Genomic DNA, 16,735 nt, shown 5'->3' on the forward strand with positions numbered 1-16,735 from the left:
CACACATCTCTTGAAAGTCAATTTAATTCCATCCCAAAACAAGACCCATTCTTAATATTGTGCAGACCAGGTCCTCTTAAAACCAAGACAATGAGGTTATTAATTGTTCCCTGCAATATCCATCCATCCATCCATCCATCCATCTCTCCCTCTCACCATTCTTCCCTCTATTAGTGAGAGCACTAATATATGACCAGTGGAGATAAGGCAGCACTTCATTTGGGATTTAGATGAGCTGGTGTTCCAAGAGCCAGGCTCTGTTGATCAGTCCTGTTAGATATAACTCATCTGACCACAGGAGGCATATGTAGAGTATAATGTTATTTCTTTTGGTATTCTGGGGTTCAGGGTGTGATCTGGAAAAGCACCTTTGAACCATTATTTAACCATATAGCAACTTTACAAGTTACTTGAAAAAAATATAACCCAGAACTCTATTTCCAGTAAAAGGATTCTTGCAATCTTTTTTCACCAAGGACTCAACTCATGACATCTACAAAATACTTAACATTTTTCCTCTGTCTACATTTTCAGTCTCTTCAATTTAGCTATCTGGCAATAGGTAGGTTGGATATCTGATTTAAAAATTTTTAATGAAAAGAAACATTTTACAAAATATAAAATCAAATGAGTTAACTTGAAAAGTTTACAGAAGCTAATAACATGGCATTTCTTTCATTAGTTTGCAAACTTCTGGCTGTAAGCTTTTCTTCTTGATAATTACTCCTCCAAATCCATTGTTTATACATTTCAATTTATCATAAATATCTCTCAGGACATATTAGAAAATTAACATATTTTACTTTCCTCTGAACATTTCTTGGCATAATTCAAATGCCAGAAATAAATAGTGACAGCCCCAACAAATAAATCCTTTAGCCTAAGGCCTTCCCAATGGCCATGTCTGAACTTATATAGGCTCCAGGCCCTTCTTGACTCCACCTTCAGCACACACAACCCTCTCACCTTCCCTCCACCTCAGCCCCCTGATTGATTTTTCTGGATTCACTCTTGTTTTCTGCAATCTGTTTCTCATATGTCAGTCCTTATTTAAATTGCACTAATGGTCATATTACCCATAGGATAAAAATGTTAATCCTCATTGTGGTCTCTAAGACCTGACATGATCTTCCCCTACCTACCTCTCTGACCTAATATCCAATAGAAATAAGATGTGACATACATATATATATATATATATATATATATATATATATATATATATACACATGTATATATATATGTATATATGTGTATATATATGTATATATATGTATATATAGTGTATATATATACATATATATAATTATAAATTTCTAATAGCCACATTAAAAGACAGAAACAAATGATATTAATGTTATTAATATATTTTATTTAACCCCCCAAAATTTAAACTATTATTTTAACATGTAATCAATATTTTAAAAAATGAGACATCTGTGAATAGAGATAGTTTTACTTCTCCTTTCCAATCTAGAGGCCTTTTACTTCATTTTTCTTGCCTTATTGTACTGGCTAGACACCTCAGAATGGATATCCTTGCTTTGTTCCTGATCTTGGGAGGAAAGCATTCATACTATTAAGTATAATGTTAAGTGTGTGTTTTTCATTGAGGCCCTTTATGAAGTTGAAGGAGTTCGGTTCCCTTCCACGTTTGCTGATAGTTTTATTTATTTATTTTTTAACATTTATTTATTTTTGAGACAGAGAGAGACAGAGCATGAATAGGGGAGGGTCAGAGAAAGGGAGACACAGGCTCTGAGCTGTCAGCACAGAGCCCAACGCAGGGCTCAAACTCACGGAGTGAGAGATCATGACCTGAGCCGAAGTCAGCCCCTTAACAACTGAGCCACCCAGGCACCCCATGCTGATGGTTTTAAAAATCAGGAATGGATGTTGAATTTTGTCAAATGCTTTTTCTGCATCAAACTAAGATGATCATGTGGTTATTCTTTTTTAGTCTGTTTATTATGATGAATTGTTGATTTCTGAATGTTCAACCAGTCTTGTATTCTTGAAATAAATCCCATGTGGTCAATGCTGTATTTTCCTTTTTTGTATTGTTGGATTTAATTGACTAAAATTTTTACGTTTATGTTCATGAAGGATATTGGTCTGTTGGTTTCTTTCTTTCTTTTTTTTTTTATAATGTCTTTGCCTGGTTTTGGATCAGGACAATGTTGGCTTCATAGCAAGTTGGACAGCATTTCCTCTTATTCAATTTTCTGAAAGTCTGTGTAGAATTGGTATTATTTCTTCCTTAATTGTTTGGTAGAATCCACCATGCAAGCCATCTGGGCCTAGTGCTTTTTTTATGAGAAAAATATATGGGTTAATACAAGTAAAGTAACTAGAACTGTGCTTGGCTTACAGGAAGTGCTGTTAGCTGTTAATTTTTTTAAATGTGTCTATATTTTCCATTAAAGCTTATAATGTGTACTGCAGAAATTAGAAAATATTTTAAACTTTTAAGGAAGAAAAAAATCACAGTGATGCTACTATCCAAAGATCACTACTATTAACATTTCAATTCATTCTTCAGTCTTTTCTACAAATTAATGCTTGTTTATATTGTTATTATTTATATTGCCCTGTATGCAATTTATTAACTTAGCATTTGATTAACATTTCCCATGTAAATAGTTCTTAATAAGTATAATTTCAATGGCTACATATACTCCATTATATGGTCACAACATAATTTAACTATCATTTTGTATTTTTAGAATTGTCCTACTTTCCCTCCACAGTAGATCCAAGCATCTCTTTCCTGTACTCCCATATATATTTATATAAACACACATGCAAACCCTCAGAATATTCCCTCCAGGCCTTCCCTTTATGGTAGTGTTAACATACTCTGACAACAGTTCATGTTTACAGTGTGTTCACTATGTACTAGGCACTGTAATAAGGGTATCATTATTATCATCCCTATTTAACAAACGAGGAAACTGAAGTACCATGATGCCAAGCAACTTGCCCAATGTAACTAGGTAGGGAATGTGAAAGCCAAGAAAGGCCATCAGGTTCCACAGCCCACGTGACTAACCACTATGCAATAGTGCCTCTCAGCTTATACCTTTAGACTTAAAAAAAAATTTTTTTAAACCTTTATTTATTTTTGCGAGACAGAGACAGACAGATCATGACCCAGGGAAGGGCAGAAAGAGAAGGAGACACAGAATCCAAAGCAGGCTCCAGGCTCTGAGCTATGAGCACAGAGCCCAACGTGGGGCTCCAACCCATGAACGGTGAGATCATGACCTGAGCCAAAGTCAGATGCTTAACCAACTGAGCCACCCAGGTGCCCCCCTTTAGACTTTTTAATAAGAATTCCATTCCATACCTAATTGCTGATCCTGAGATGTTTGAGTTCTTACCCAGCTCACCTGCCCTAACCATGTGCTCCCACCTGGATTTGGAGAGCATTCCTTCCACTTATTACCCATTCCTTGATCTTTTAGTCATTTATAATTTCACTGTCAGCTCCTCCAGTCAGCCAGTTAGAGTACTCATAATCTCAACTGGAAATTGAGACCTAACATCTGATAAAAGGATTCCTTTTCCTACTTTATAAATTTGTTTTTATGAAAATAATGATATATTTTAAACGAATCACTATACATTCAATTTAAAGACTTTATTGAAAAGAGTAAAGTGAGATAAAAATGGAGACTGCCCTAGAAAATGAAAGATATACCAATAAAATGCAGCAGGTTGTATACATTAGTACAAAAAAATACAGGTTGCCTAGAACCCTAAAATGAACATGAGATAAAAGAATTATCATTTACTAATTGTAATCCTCAAAAAAGATAGTATTTCTGCCTTTGTCTTTGTAAATTTATGTTTTGTGTTGAGAACCACAGTATAGTTTCAACAGCTTTTTAAAGGCTATATTCTAGTAAATTAGGATAAGGGAGCATATATTTCCAGAAAAGCCTTTGTGTGTGTTCTGCTCAACTTCTGAATCTTTCAGTGAGTGTGTGTGTATTTATTTTGTTTTTGTTTTGTCTTTAACAAACTAGACTATGCTCAAAATCAGCCCTAAGTAAAACTTTTTTCCATTTAATTCCTTTTCAGTGCTGGTCTCCAGTTCTCCACAGTTACTCCCCAGGAGGAAAAGGGCATTAGAACCCCTCCTTCAGTAGCCAGCTTCTAGGTTTAAACCCTTCCGCTTCCTCACCTCTCTTCAGGTATCTTTATCCTACCTTAGTAGATCGGCCCAGAGTTGGTCACCCCACTGAAAGTTGATGTGGAGCGGAATACTTCTCGCTTCGGCTTAACGCTAAGTTTAAAGTAGCCAGCGTCCTTTTCCAAGTTCAATGTTTTTTGCGTTGTTTTTCTGTCAGTCCCCCCTTAAATCCGGGCAGTTTAGTATCAAATGGGTCCTTGGAAGTGCAGCGATCGAGTACAAATCAAAGTGGGAACAGATGGGACTGCAATCTGTAACCATTTTTGGACAGAAAAAGAACCAATTTCGTGAACCTCCCAAAGTAAATGGGTCTAAAAATTTTAAGTTGTAGGAATAAACTCCGTCAGCACCCATTATCCCTCGTCTGGGGAGTTTTAGGAAACGGTAACCTCAAGTTCGCCTTGTCTCACTTGCCTGAGAGCTGATTTCAAGTTCTACTTGAGTTGAATGAGAATCGAAAGAAAAACTATTACACGGAATGAGGAGAAAAAGGTTGGAGGATGCGGGCATCGATCCCGCTACCTCTCGCATGCTAAGCGAGCGCTCTACCATTTGAGCTAATCCCCCACCGCTGGGCACGGCCGGTTATCTCTTCCCCTAGAGAGAGGTCAGAGCATTTAGAAATGGAAAAAATGTTTTTCTTAATCACGTTCTTGATCTTGCGTCACAGCTGAGGCCAAAGTAACAAAAATCAATAAACACTCTCCTTCGAGCCGGAATCGAACCAGCGACCTAAGGATGGCTAGGGACATCAGGGCCTACAGTCCTCCGCTCTACCAGCTGAGCTATCGAAGGGAACGGGGAGGCAGAGTGCCGACTTTTCTTTATAATGTTTTCTCATTTTCTAAGCTTCGTGTGCTTTCTACCGCGTTTCTTTCCCGACTCCCAGGTTTGCCCATCACAAGGTATCCTTCTGGTGACCCCACCCCCCACCCCCATCTTCTCATGGCCGCTGGAAAGAGCGTTCGAGTTGCCCCCTCTCCCCGGAGCTCTGAGGAAAAGAGCAGGCGGCTGGCTGGCTCGGGACCTTTCTCTGTATGCTCAGGGGACTCGGGAAACGCCAAAGACGATTTAGAAAGGAGCAGAAGGCCGGGACCTGGCAGCCGCCCCGCAGAGCGCAGACTCACTTCGGCGCTTGTTACTAGGACAGCACGTCCCAGCTTGGGTAATTCACAAAATATTTCATACGGGGGTTGCTGCCATAGGCCAAAACTGGAGCGAAAGTACCAGAATCTCCAAGTGTTCGTTGGAATATTATATTAGGAAAGGAGACCCGTGGAAAGGGCCGTAAATCGTAGAAAGTTGGCAAAAAGCATACTTGTCTCCTTCGAGCCGGAATCGAACCAGCGACCTAAGGATGTCTCCTGCCAGGAAGTCAGCTACAGTCCTCCGCTCTACCAGCTGAGCTATCGAAGGGACGGGCAAACTGTCCGTGCCCCTTGAGACTCAATGTTCAAGAACCCGAGCAAGCACAGCTGCGGGCTAGAGACTGAATAGAGCATGCGTATTCCGGGACGGGGAGGGGAAGGGACTAAATGCCTGTGTATTGTTTCACGCGTGCGCAGAAACACAACCTAGTTCCCCTTCGTGGGATCCTGACAGACCCCGGAAAGGACCCCCAATGCGTGTGTCCTAGAGCTAGTGGTACCAGGGCTCAGCAACTCCGACACCACCTTCCTTTACTTTTCCTTTACCACCCTATATTGGGAGTGACTGCCCGAGTGTGGCCTTACCACTCTAATCTGTATGTCCCCTTAGTTTCTCCTTGTGTGGAGGGCCAGTGGCGCAATGGATAACGCGTCTGACTACGGATCAGAAGATTGTAGGTTCGACTCCTGCCTGGCTCGGTATTTTTGTCACAATGATTTTTTTAAAAGCAAAGATTATTACTTCTTCAGGGTTCCTCAAGTCACAAATGCCGAGAGTATTTTACTGCACTTCGAGTCCAGAAATCTGTTGTGCGTCGCTTCCAGTGCCGCCACGTCGAACTCTCTCGAGCGCTAAGGAGAGGCAGCCGCGGCCGCGCGGCTAACTGCCCGCGAGAGCGCTTCCGACACGGGCGGGGGGAGGCTCTGGGGAAAGCTGGGGAGATCAGCCGCTCAGGAACTCCAGGTAGGAAGCTGGGTTAGGGAAAGTGAAGCCCGCAGTCCCCGTGAGGAAGCTGGTTGAAATGCCAGGGTTGCTTCTGCAGCAGCTTCATTCGTCGGGTCTTGTAAAATAGTTGAAGACTTTAGTCACCAAAGTCACGAGAAAAACTGCCCACGCACACGCCCTGACAGTGCTGATGAGAGAAAGTTAAGGTATTTTTGATTCGGTTCCTGTTTTACATTTCATCTTAGTGTATCGAGCCCCTCCTAGGTTGTAAGCATAGCATAAAAACCATCGAATAACTTGGATTCTGTGCTCAAGGGTCTTTTAACCGAGAGGGCATAATGTTGGTTTGAATACATTGGATTTTTATTTTGAAGTTATTGATCTTATTTGTGGAGAGTAGTTTAGAATTCTCTTAAATTTCCTCAAGGAAAATAGCAATTTCCAAAAGTAAAAGCTTTAAAAAAAAAAATGTGAAATTCCGGAAGATATAAGTTAGGGAGGAGAAAATGTGGGGTTAGGAGAAAGGACTAGTTTTTAACTGGGAAAGCAGTCTGCTTAAGGTCACATAAACAGTTAAAGGAAGCTAAAAATTGGAGGGGGGGGGGGACAAGTACAATTTGAACAAAATGATGGTGGGTTTTATTTTTGTTTCCTAGTGAACATTTTGCCATTTTTGCAGGTAACAAGCTAATATTTGTTTCAAGTTACATAGTATTCCTGAGAGTTTAAAAAAATTACCTCTGTGGGAAGTTGCGGCCATATGTTGCAGGCCTTCTCCCAAGTTTGTTGACAGAACTTTCAAAATGAGCCTCCAAGGAAAGAGCCTCCATCTTATTCTTACTTTCTTCTCATTTTACAAGGGTGACAAGTAAGGGGTTGATTATTTGCAGAGGTCACGGTCATGGCCATCATTGCACTGTGGGAGAAACTCTAGCTTCTTGGTGTATCCCCTTCTTGCACTCTTTGCCCAGCAGTCAGCCAGACCAGAGTAACACCCTCCAAGAGGGCCAAGATGGTGGGTGATTTCTGGCTCTCTTACTTGTGACAGAAAACAACCATGCCTGGACAGCCTAGTGAAATGTAAAATCATTGAGGATAAAGATGAAAGCCTAGGCTTTCAGAGATGGGGACAGAAAGAAATAAAACAAAACAAACAAAAAACAGGCTAGCTACAAAAGAATGAAAATCAGATTTTGATCAGATTTCTTATCAGCAATACTGGGTGCTAGAACACAGTAGAGCAAGATTCTTGAAGTTCTCTGGGGAAATAATTTGAACCCAGAATTGTATAAACAATCAAAGTAGCAATCACATATGAGAATAGTTCACACTTGCAAGGTGTCATAAAATTTAAATCCTACGATTCCTTTCTGAAACAAAAAAATAAACATTACTTGAAGATGTTATACTGATTGGGTTCTCTAGGAAGCAGGAGTTGACACAGAACTAGAGTATAAAATTATAGTGGGGAGTAACGTCTGTGAATGGAAAAGGAGAGGACACGGTATTAGGTAGGGGTAGTTAGACAGCAATGTGGACCTGATAGGCTTGGTACCTGCAGAGCAAAGATTTCCCTTCAGAGGAGTCCTGAATTGGGTAGGAATGACTAGGTTTTCAGACCATCACTTTGCTCAGTCATAGGCCAAAGACTGAATACCTCCTCTGGAGAGCTGAGGTAGACCCTAAAGGAGGTAACACCTGGAGGCTCTCAATTAACTATCCTCTCTGCAGCTGGGCAGTTCTTTCTTGAAAGGCAATCAGTCTAGCAGCAAATCTCTGTGTCTGCCATAGATGTACTTCAGTAAAAAAAAAAAAAAAAAGATCCAAGAAGAGGAGTACATAGAATTTAAGTAAAAAGGGAACCAGCCAAGAAAGCAATCAGGACAAATTAGGAAAAAACAAAAGGTGTGTCAGAGGGCTCTAAGAAGAAAGGGGAGTCGTTCATAACAGTGTGATTAAGGACCAGGAAGACTTTAGAGATATGATAACGGCTTGTAACTTTTCTCAAAAAGCAAGCCAAAGATAATTAGAAATTTCTGGAAAAAAATACAAAGAGCTTTATAAAGAATTCATGGTCCATGGCACAAAAACAGACATATAGACCAATGGAATAGAATAGAGACTCCAGAATTGGACCCACAAAAGTATGGCCAACTAATCTTTGACAAAGCAGGAAAGAATATCCAGTGAAAAAAAGATAGTCTCTTTAACAAATGGTGCTGGGAGAACTGGACAGCAACATGCAGAAGAATGAAACTAGACCACTTTCTTACACCATTCACAAAAATAAACTCAAAATGGATAAAGGACCTGAATGTGAGGCAGGAAACCATCAAAACCCTGGAGGAGAAAGCAGGAAAAAATCTCTCTGACTTCAGCTGCAGCAATTTCTTACTTGACACATCTCCAACAGCAAGGGAATTAAAAGCAAAAATGAACTATTGGGACCTCTTGAAGATAAAGAGAAAGGAAACAATCAACAAAACTTATAGGCAACCAAAGGATTGGGAAAAGATATTTGCCAATGACATATCTGACAAAGGGCTAGTATCCAAAACCTAGAAAGAACTCACCAAACTCCACACCCAAAAATTAAATAATCCAGTGAAGAAATGGGCAGAAAACATGAATAGACACTTCTCTAAAGAAGACATCCAGATGGCCAACAGGCACATGAAAAGTTGCTCAACATCACTCTTCATCAGGGAAATACAAATCAAAACCACACTGAGATACCACCTCACGCCAGTCACAGTGGCTAAAATGAACAAATCAGGAGACTATAGATGCTGGCGAGCATGTGGAGAAACGGGAACCCTCTTGCACTGTTGGTGGGAAGGCAAACTGGTGCAGCCACTCTGGAAAGTAGTGTGGAGTTTCCTCAAAAAATTAAAAATAGATCTACCCTATGACCCAGCAATAGCACTGCTAGGAATTTACCCGAGGGATCCAGGAGTGCTAATGCATAGGGGCACTTGCACCCCAGTGTTTATAGCAGCACTTTCAACAATAGCCAAATTATGGAAAGAGCCTCAATGTCCATCAACTGATGAATGGATAAAGAAATTGTGGTTTATATATACAATGGAATACTACATGGCAATGAGAAAGAATGAAATATAGCAATGTGGATGGAACTGGAGAGTGTGATGCTAAGTGAAATAAGTCATACAGAGAAAGACAGATACCATATGTTCTCACTCTGATGTGGATCCTGAGAAACTTAACAGAAGACCATGAGGGAGGGGAAGGGAGAAAAAAAAGTTACAGAGAGGCAGGGAGCCAAACCATAAGAGACTCTTAAAAACTGAGAATAAACTGAGGGTTGATGGGGGGTGGGAGGGAGGGGAAAGTGGGTGATGGGCATTGAGGAGGGTACCTGTTGGGATGAGTACTGGGTGTTGTATGGAAACCAATTTGACAATAAATTTCATAAAAAAAGAAGATATTTTTGGAAATTAAAATAATATCCTATAGCAGCTAGTACAATGACAGACACTTAAGTGTTTGATCTAAAGTTGGCACTAATATAATGTCCTTATTTCATGAGTTATTTTTGAAATTAGTACCTATGTTTATTAATATCTATATTCTTGACATAGTTTCTAGCATGCATCCAGCATTAAAAAATATTCATTACAGATCTGCAAAGTTTTGCCAAAATAAAATGCTTGAAGGGAAAAAAAAAAAAAAGAATTCATGGTGCAAATATAAAGCAAACCAAAATCTGGCACAATTTTGAGAGACTGATGGTGTATATTATGGACTAATTTTCTCCTACCCCTCTCCAAATTCTAATACTAACCCCCAGTGCCTCAGAATGTTACTGTATTTGGAGATGGGGACCTTTAAAAAGATAATTAGATTAAAATGAGGTCATTAGGGTGGGCCCTCATCCAATATGACTACTGTCCTTATTAGATTAGGACACAGGGAGAGAGAACACCAGACATGTGCATGCATGGAGAGACAACCACGTGAATACACAGCAAGAAAGTGGCCATCTGCAAACCAAGGAGACAGGCCTCAGAAGAAATCAAACCTGCTGAAATATGCATATGAAAGAACTTTCAAGTTCTTCCTTTCAGTTGAAACCGTTCTGCAGAGCAGGAAGCTCTACCAAAAAATGTTAAATAATTTCTTTAGGATAACTCTTCAAGTTGAGGGAGCAGGGCTGAACTCAGGTTTACTGATTCCTCATCCATGGCTTTCTGTAAATGTGTACTGTTTCCAAGAAGGATTCCAAAAGATTGGAATGAGAACATTTGCTTGTTATGAGAAACCACAAAGATAGCATTTTCAAGGTTAGAAAGGGAACTATTCCGGATAACTCCAGGAGATACAGTTCATTTGTGTTATTTGCAGTAGTTAGGTTCTATATAGTCACTACAAACAGTGGTTTAGTGAATACTGAAACTTTGCTTTTAGGAAAAATACAAGGTTAAGTTCCTGTGAGCCTCTGTTCACAACATTATCTTAAGTGATCAATATGTGTTTTGTGTGTTACTGTTTATATACCTTATTTAATATATATTATTGTGAATGACCATGAAATAAATTTTAGCAAGTAGGAAAATTTGCAAATATGGAATCAGGATGATTAAGCCAAGCTAAATCCTGAATTATAAGCCAAATCACTATATCAGAAGATTTTAATGAGAGCAACCCTTGGTCCCCTACTTCTCTTAAGGAGGTTAAAAGGAACCATTTGCACTACAGGGAGATTGCAAGACCCATCCAATTCCCAAGGCTCCATAAGACTGCAAGTTTGTTGGCAGTCTTTCACACTCAGGAAGTAGAGCTATCATCTTGTTCATGTAGTGTCTTTCCCAAAGGTAAGATTTGGAGGACTAGGGCTGGGAAAAGATGTTGCAGGGAGATTTTCTTCAGAGATTCATATTTATTCCTTTAATAAACATTTATTCAGTCTCTACTATGTTCCAGGAACTATTATAGTGCTGAGGATGCAGCAGTAAGCAAAACAGCCACAAATTTCTGCTCTCGGAGCATATATTTTGAAGGGACAGACAGACAACAGGTTGACAATAAATAATATCTATAGTAGGCTTAACAGTGGGGAGTGCCAAAGGAAAAAATAAAGACTGGTAGGTCCAGAGTGTGGAGGGTACTGTGCTTTTCACAATGGCAATTTGACATACACAGACTACCAGAAACAAAATAAATTGCTGTGGAACACACACGTTTATTTTAAATGATGGGAGATAAAATTCCAGGTCCTTTAGGAAAAGTTAGCTTGCCATGTTGTATTTCCTATGAAGAAATAATAAAGGGTTATTAATTTAGTCATCTGACATAATAATGGTATATTTTTACTAATAGAAACTTCAAAAATTGTACCTTATTTTGTACAATGGAGAAATTGAGTATAATTTCTTTTATTATGAATAGATAATTAAAGTCATGGAAAACTATACATCCTATTGTATAAATGATATTGAAATGCCTTGTTTTTACATATAATAGCAAATGTTCTCATCCCAATCTTGTGGAATCAGAATAATGGAATAGAATGTATTAACTTGGATTTATAGACCTATGGTATTCACTTTTAATAGGGGAGGAACAAATTTGAGTATACTGAGTATAAATGCTGTTTTGATATTAAATAAGTAGTTATATCTGACTTTACAGAATTCAGATGTCTTATGGTGCTATGGTGGTGTCATAATTAGGCAGACAGACCCTAGAACTAGACTACCTGAGTTCAAATGCTGGTTCTCTTGTTATTAAAGTCACAGGTTAATTAACAGCTCCAGTTTTCCCATCTATGAAATGAGAAATAATAGTACCAACTTCAGAGTCTTGCTGTGAGGATTAAATGAATTAATCTATATTAAACACTTAGAATAGTGTCTGGCACATAGTAAGTACTAAATATATATATATATATATATATATATATATATACACACACACAATAAATTCATATATGTACTAAATATATATAATATACTATATATATATATATATATATATATATATATTTAGTACTTACTGTGTACTAAATACTATTTAAAAGTATATTAAAAGTTTTCTTAGCACTGTCTATTATCCTGTAAAATTATGGCAGGAACTTTACCAAAATTTTTAGTCAGGATTGTTTAGTAATATCCACAGCTCTAGAATCACTTTTAAAATTAAAAAAATAAATCCAACTTTCCACTCACTTGATTAATGCTGCAGCTATTCATTGGTCAGACAAGAGAAAGTGGCAGACAGCTACCAAGGCTACACAGGCTTCCCAGGTAAACAAATGCTACAGGGAGCTGGGAGTGGAGGGGGGGGTGGAGGAGGAATAGGAGCAGGAGGAGGAGGAGGAGGAGGAAGCAGCAACAGAGGAAGTGTTTGGGAATTTGCTCTTGCAGAATTTGAGGATTTTGAGTCTTTGAGGATTTGCTTTTGAAGAAGGCCCTGAGAATTAAGTGAGGATGATTACTACAAAGGGCAGTTAAAGAGAAAGATACATAATAGAGTGACAGAAATGAATATTCTTTTGAAAATGAGAGCTCTGGGACAGAGTTGGGCAGGACATGGAGAGGGTTAGTTTTCAGGAAGGACAAATGTAGTTGGAAATCTAAGATCACCATGGAGAAGCAATATAGCGCAGCTGTTAAAACCATGGATTTGAGGACAAGCCTGTTCTACGTCTTACTAACTGGATGATGTTGGCCAAGTTTATTTAAACTTTGTGTGGTTTAGTTTCTTAGTGTGGAAATGGGGGAGTGATAATGCTGATAGTACTTGTCCCTTAGATGGTGTATTAAGTGAATATATAAATATAAAATATATCAAGCTAATAAGAAGCTCTTAGGGCAGCTTCAGGTAGTAAGCACTATAACTATTGGTTATTACTGTTCATTCGACAGATTTATTTTTAATTCATGAAAGAATGAATCATCTTTTAAAAATACAAATGCTCCTGTGATCCTAAAAGCCATCACTTCCCACCTCCTTTCAAATCCTTTAGTTTGAGGGATAGCATGTGCTGAGAAAAGACTTAAGAGAGAACAAAGAAAAGTAGAAAGAAGGGAAGTGAATCACTTTTATTCTTTTTACCCTCTTACTCAGAATAACCTGCATCTTTCAGGTTTCGGTAGCTAAAATTTTATTTTCTCAGTATACTATGTATTGTTTAAAAAACAAATTCCATGCTAAATACAATGAAGCAACTTTTGAAATGAAGGCATTTCATATAAAACTGTTATGCTATAAGTTAATCAATAAGTAGACTTAATATTTTTCTGTTCCTGATGGCTATCATTTGTTACTTTTAAACCTAGGTTAGCTTTAAAATACTGCTTTCTGCAATTATAATAAATAATCCTGAAAAATGTCAGTTTAATAATTAACATGCCCAAATAGATCATTCTAAAAATATTTAAGAAAATGTTGGAATTTCATTCCCAAAGTGAAAATTTTCACTAAAAATTTTCTCCCCAATTATTCTTCACCAGAAAATAAAGTGCATTATAGATGACTCTGGACAATGTTTCGGGAGTAGAGATATTTGGGTACCAGGACAGATTACTCAGAAGGAAAAAACCTTCACGAGGTAAGATTCCCTCTTTCTGGGCCTGGGAACAAGGACCTGCCTGGGGTGGGGGGGCTCTCAGGAGCTGAAGAAGTTGATACTGTAATAGGATTTTTCCGCTATTACAAAGCTGAGTTGGCAGCCCCAGTAGCGAGCAGAAAGTGTTAACAGCTGTCCTATTACTGCTGATTGGATTCTGGGAATTTAGTTTTGCTTCTTGGGGACAGCCCGGAAACAGCATGAAAGTTCCAGAAAGCTGTATCCCACCCATTTAATACTGAGCATGTTTAGGCCTCTTTTTGGAGAAAGGCTTTTCTCAGAAATGACATGTGTTGTAAGAATTAATCAGTTAATCAAAAGATATTTGTTAGTTCCTACTTCATTTTTAGCACTGGGAAAAATACAAATGTAGACTCTGACTCTAAGATGTCATTCTGGAAATCACTGCTAATTTGAGCCATCTGCAATTTGGAAATGGATTTGTTTTACAGAAACTGGTTATACATAACTTAATCTAAGTTTATACTTTGTACTCTAGAACAGCTCAAGAATAATATACAGATAAATGTTACTTAGGTGCTTAGGAGGGGTGGCTGGAAAAAGAGGGGTTTGGAGAAGTAGACTTGTGTTTCTCGGATAAAGGTTTTTCTTTGTTGGGGAAGGACTGGTGCTCTGGGGATGGATTTGCCTTCACATCAGTGAGGAGTAAGGGAGGGCAAGCTGCTAAAATTTTTTAAGATAGCTCTGTAATTGAGTCAGAGGCCTTATTGGGTGCCAAGCTACCATTAATTTTTATATTAATCAAATTGTTCATATTAATATGCAAAAAAATTAATATACTAAGCCTTCCTAAAGGCTAAAGATTCTAGCAGCTTTTGCATTTCTAGCAGGTAGGAATTTCTCTATTCTGTGATACAGGTTAAACATTTACTCATTTAACAAATATTTCCTTGCTGTCTACCATGTGTCAGGCATTATTTTAAGCACTGGGGATACAGCAGAACACAAAAATAGCCCAAAATCTTTGCCTTCACAGTGTGGGAGACAGACAATAAATCAAGACTAAAAAGTATGTTAGTGAAAGGTATGAAGGAAAAAAGTAGGGAATAGGAAGCATGAGGTGGGTTATAGTTCTAGGCATGGTAGTCTGGGAAAGCCTTTGAAGAAGTGACATTTGAGAAAAGATCTTAGGTAAGTTTCTTCATCATCTAAATACATTATATGTTCTAAATTTAATTCTGACTCAGAGCTGCAGTTTAACAAGGTAGCAAGAAATTTCACCCCAGCCAGGTTTTTAGAGTCTTCCCCACTTCCTAGGGATGTATGGGGTCCTCAGGTTTTCTGTCTTCCTCCTCCAAGTGAGTTTCTAGCCCTTCATCTTGCTCCAGCCTCATTGCTCCTGGGGTGTCTGTGTCCAACCCTGTAGGATTCCTTTGAGGGGCCAGGTGTGGGTAAAGGAATCTTTTGTTATGGCTAAGAAGCCATGACTTAAATTTGTCTGTCACCCAGCATCCAAGTGCTATCTCATCAGAGGGGCTCTCCCCTGTGGAGATATTGCCAGTAAACTGGGGAGACCCTGGGCCCTGGAGCCTTGACCCAGCCTGTCCCAAAGGTGTCGCTGAAGCTTCTTGGTCTCCTCACGAGAAAGAATTCAAGGACAGACACAACACAGGGATGAATGACACAAGTGGGAAAGTTTATTAAAGCTAGAGTATACTCTTCAGATATGACAGCGGGTGACTTAGAGAAAGAGAAGAAGAGCTGTGCGCACTGGGGTTTGGGTTTCTATCTTTTACTGACAGTTACAAACTAGGGGTGGAATATTCATTACTAGGGGCAGGGATTTCTTGGAAGCTGGGTTTTGGCCTTTTCTTCCTTTTTTGGCCAGGGTTTTCGTGTCATGACACCCACCTTCTTGGGCCTGTCTGGTTTGATCTGGCTTCTTGTGGAGTGCTGCCAGGACAGGCCTCTGACTTCCCTGATAGGTGGCCATGACTTCCTCTTTGCTGGCTTCTGGGTATCCTGTTAGAATCTAACTAACTTCTTACTCTAACAGAGGCACAAGTCTGGGCTACTCTGGGAGCTCCCCTCCAAACTTCCAAACCCATCTTTAGTCTAAAGGCCCTCATAACAGGGCTACTTCTCTCCCTCACATTTCTTTCTAACAGCCCTTATAATAGCCCAAGCACCCAAACAAAAGCCTGGGTGGTAGTTTTCTAGGTGTCTCTCTACCATTATATTTAACCTCCAAGGTCACAATAGCAAGGGAGTGACCTTTATAAGATGAATCTCAGAAGGACAGCCCTCATTCCTTTGAGTCTCACTAAGGACAAAACACAATTAATGTCTCAATAAATTACCTTGCCATACATTCAAATAATGAATGTGGTCACTATGAATTATTTTTCTGTCAATACACTCAGAGAATTGTTGGAAAAATACTTCTGTTCCTCTCTGGCCTATCAGCATTATGAGTATCTGTGCTTGAATTTGAAAATATTCACCTTTCTGAATATTGCTACCCAGACTATTTGCTATCTCTCCCTCCTGCGCTGGTTGGGGGTAGATTTATAACAGTTTATGTAAAAGACCAGTAAACATGGACATGGCATTGGTAGTGGCCAGCAGAGAGATTAGGAGACTAAAACAAAGGAATAAATGTCAAATGGAAGAAAGGTGGGAGTGGGAGAAGGGAGGAGAACAGGGAAGGAGATGGAGTATTGAGAACCAGGGAAGAGAAGAGATGAGGAGAAAATGAAGTTAGAAACTCAGGGTGAAGGAATAAAAAAAAAAAGAAAAAGAAAAAGAAAAAGAAATCTAGAATAAGGAGTAAGGACAATAAAGAAACAAGTGAGGAGCACTGATTCAGTGTTAAACTCATACAGTCAGAA

General features: G+C 39.0%; 4 non-coding genes across 4 annotated transcripts; 1 reads left to right on the forward strand and 3 right to left on the reverse strand.

Moving 5' to 3' along the window:
• Window positions 1-4,692: 4,692 nt before the first annotated feature.
• Window positions 4,693-4,765, reverse strand: TRNAA-AGC. Its single transcript has one exon. It is a non-coding gene; the product is annotated as a tRNA-Ala (tRNA).
• A 137-nt stretch (window positions 4,766-4,902) lies between these two features.
• TRNAY-GUA lies at window positions 4,903-4,993 on the reverse strand. The gene is given in 2 exon segments: window positions 4,903-4,938; window positions 4,957-4,993. It is a non-coding gene; the product is annotated as a tRNA-Tyr (tRNA).
• A 528-nt stretch (window positions 4,994-5,521) lies between these two features.
• TRNAY-GUA lies at window positions 5,522-5,614 on the reverse strand. Its single transcript has 2 exons — window positions 5,578-5,614; window positions 5,522-5,557 (listed from the first exon to the last, which is right to left on the reverse strand). It is a non-coding gene; the product is annotated as a tRNA-Tyr (tRNA).
• A 358-nt stretch (window positions 5,615-5,972) lies between these two features.
• On the forward strand, window positions 5,973-6,045 carry TRNAR-ACG. Its single transcript has one exon. It is a non-coding gene; the product is annotated as a tRNA-Arg (tRNA).
• Window positions 6,046-16,735: the final 10,690 nt, after the last annotated feature.

The sequence above is a fragment of the Leopardus geoffroyi genome, chromosome C3, assembly GCF_018350155.1.
Source record: "Leopardus geoffroyi isolate Oge1 chromosome C3, O.geoffroyi_Oge1_pat1.0, whole genome shotgun sequence".
Lineage (NCBI taxonomy): Eukaryota > Metazoa > Chordata > Mammalia > Carnivora > Felidae > Leopardus > Leopardus geoffroyi.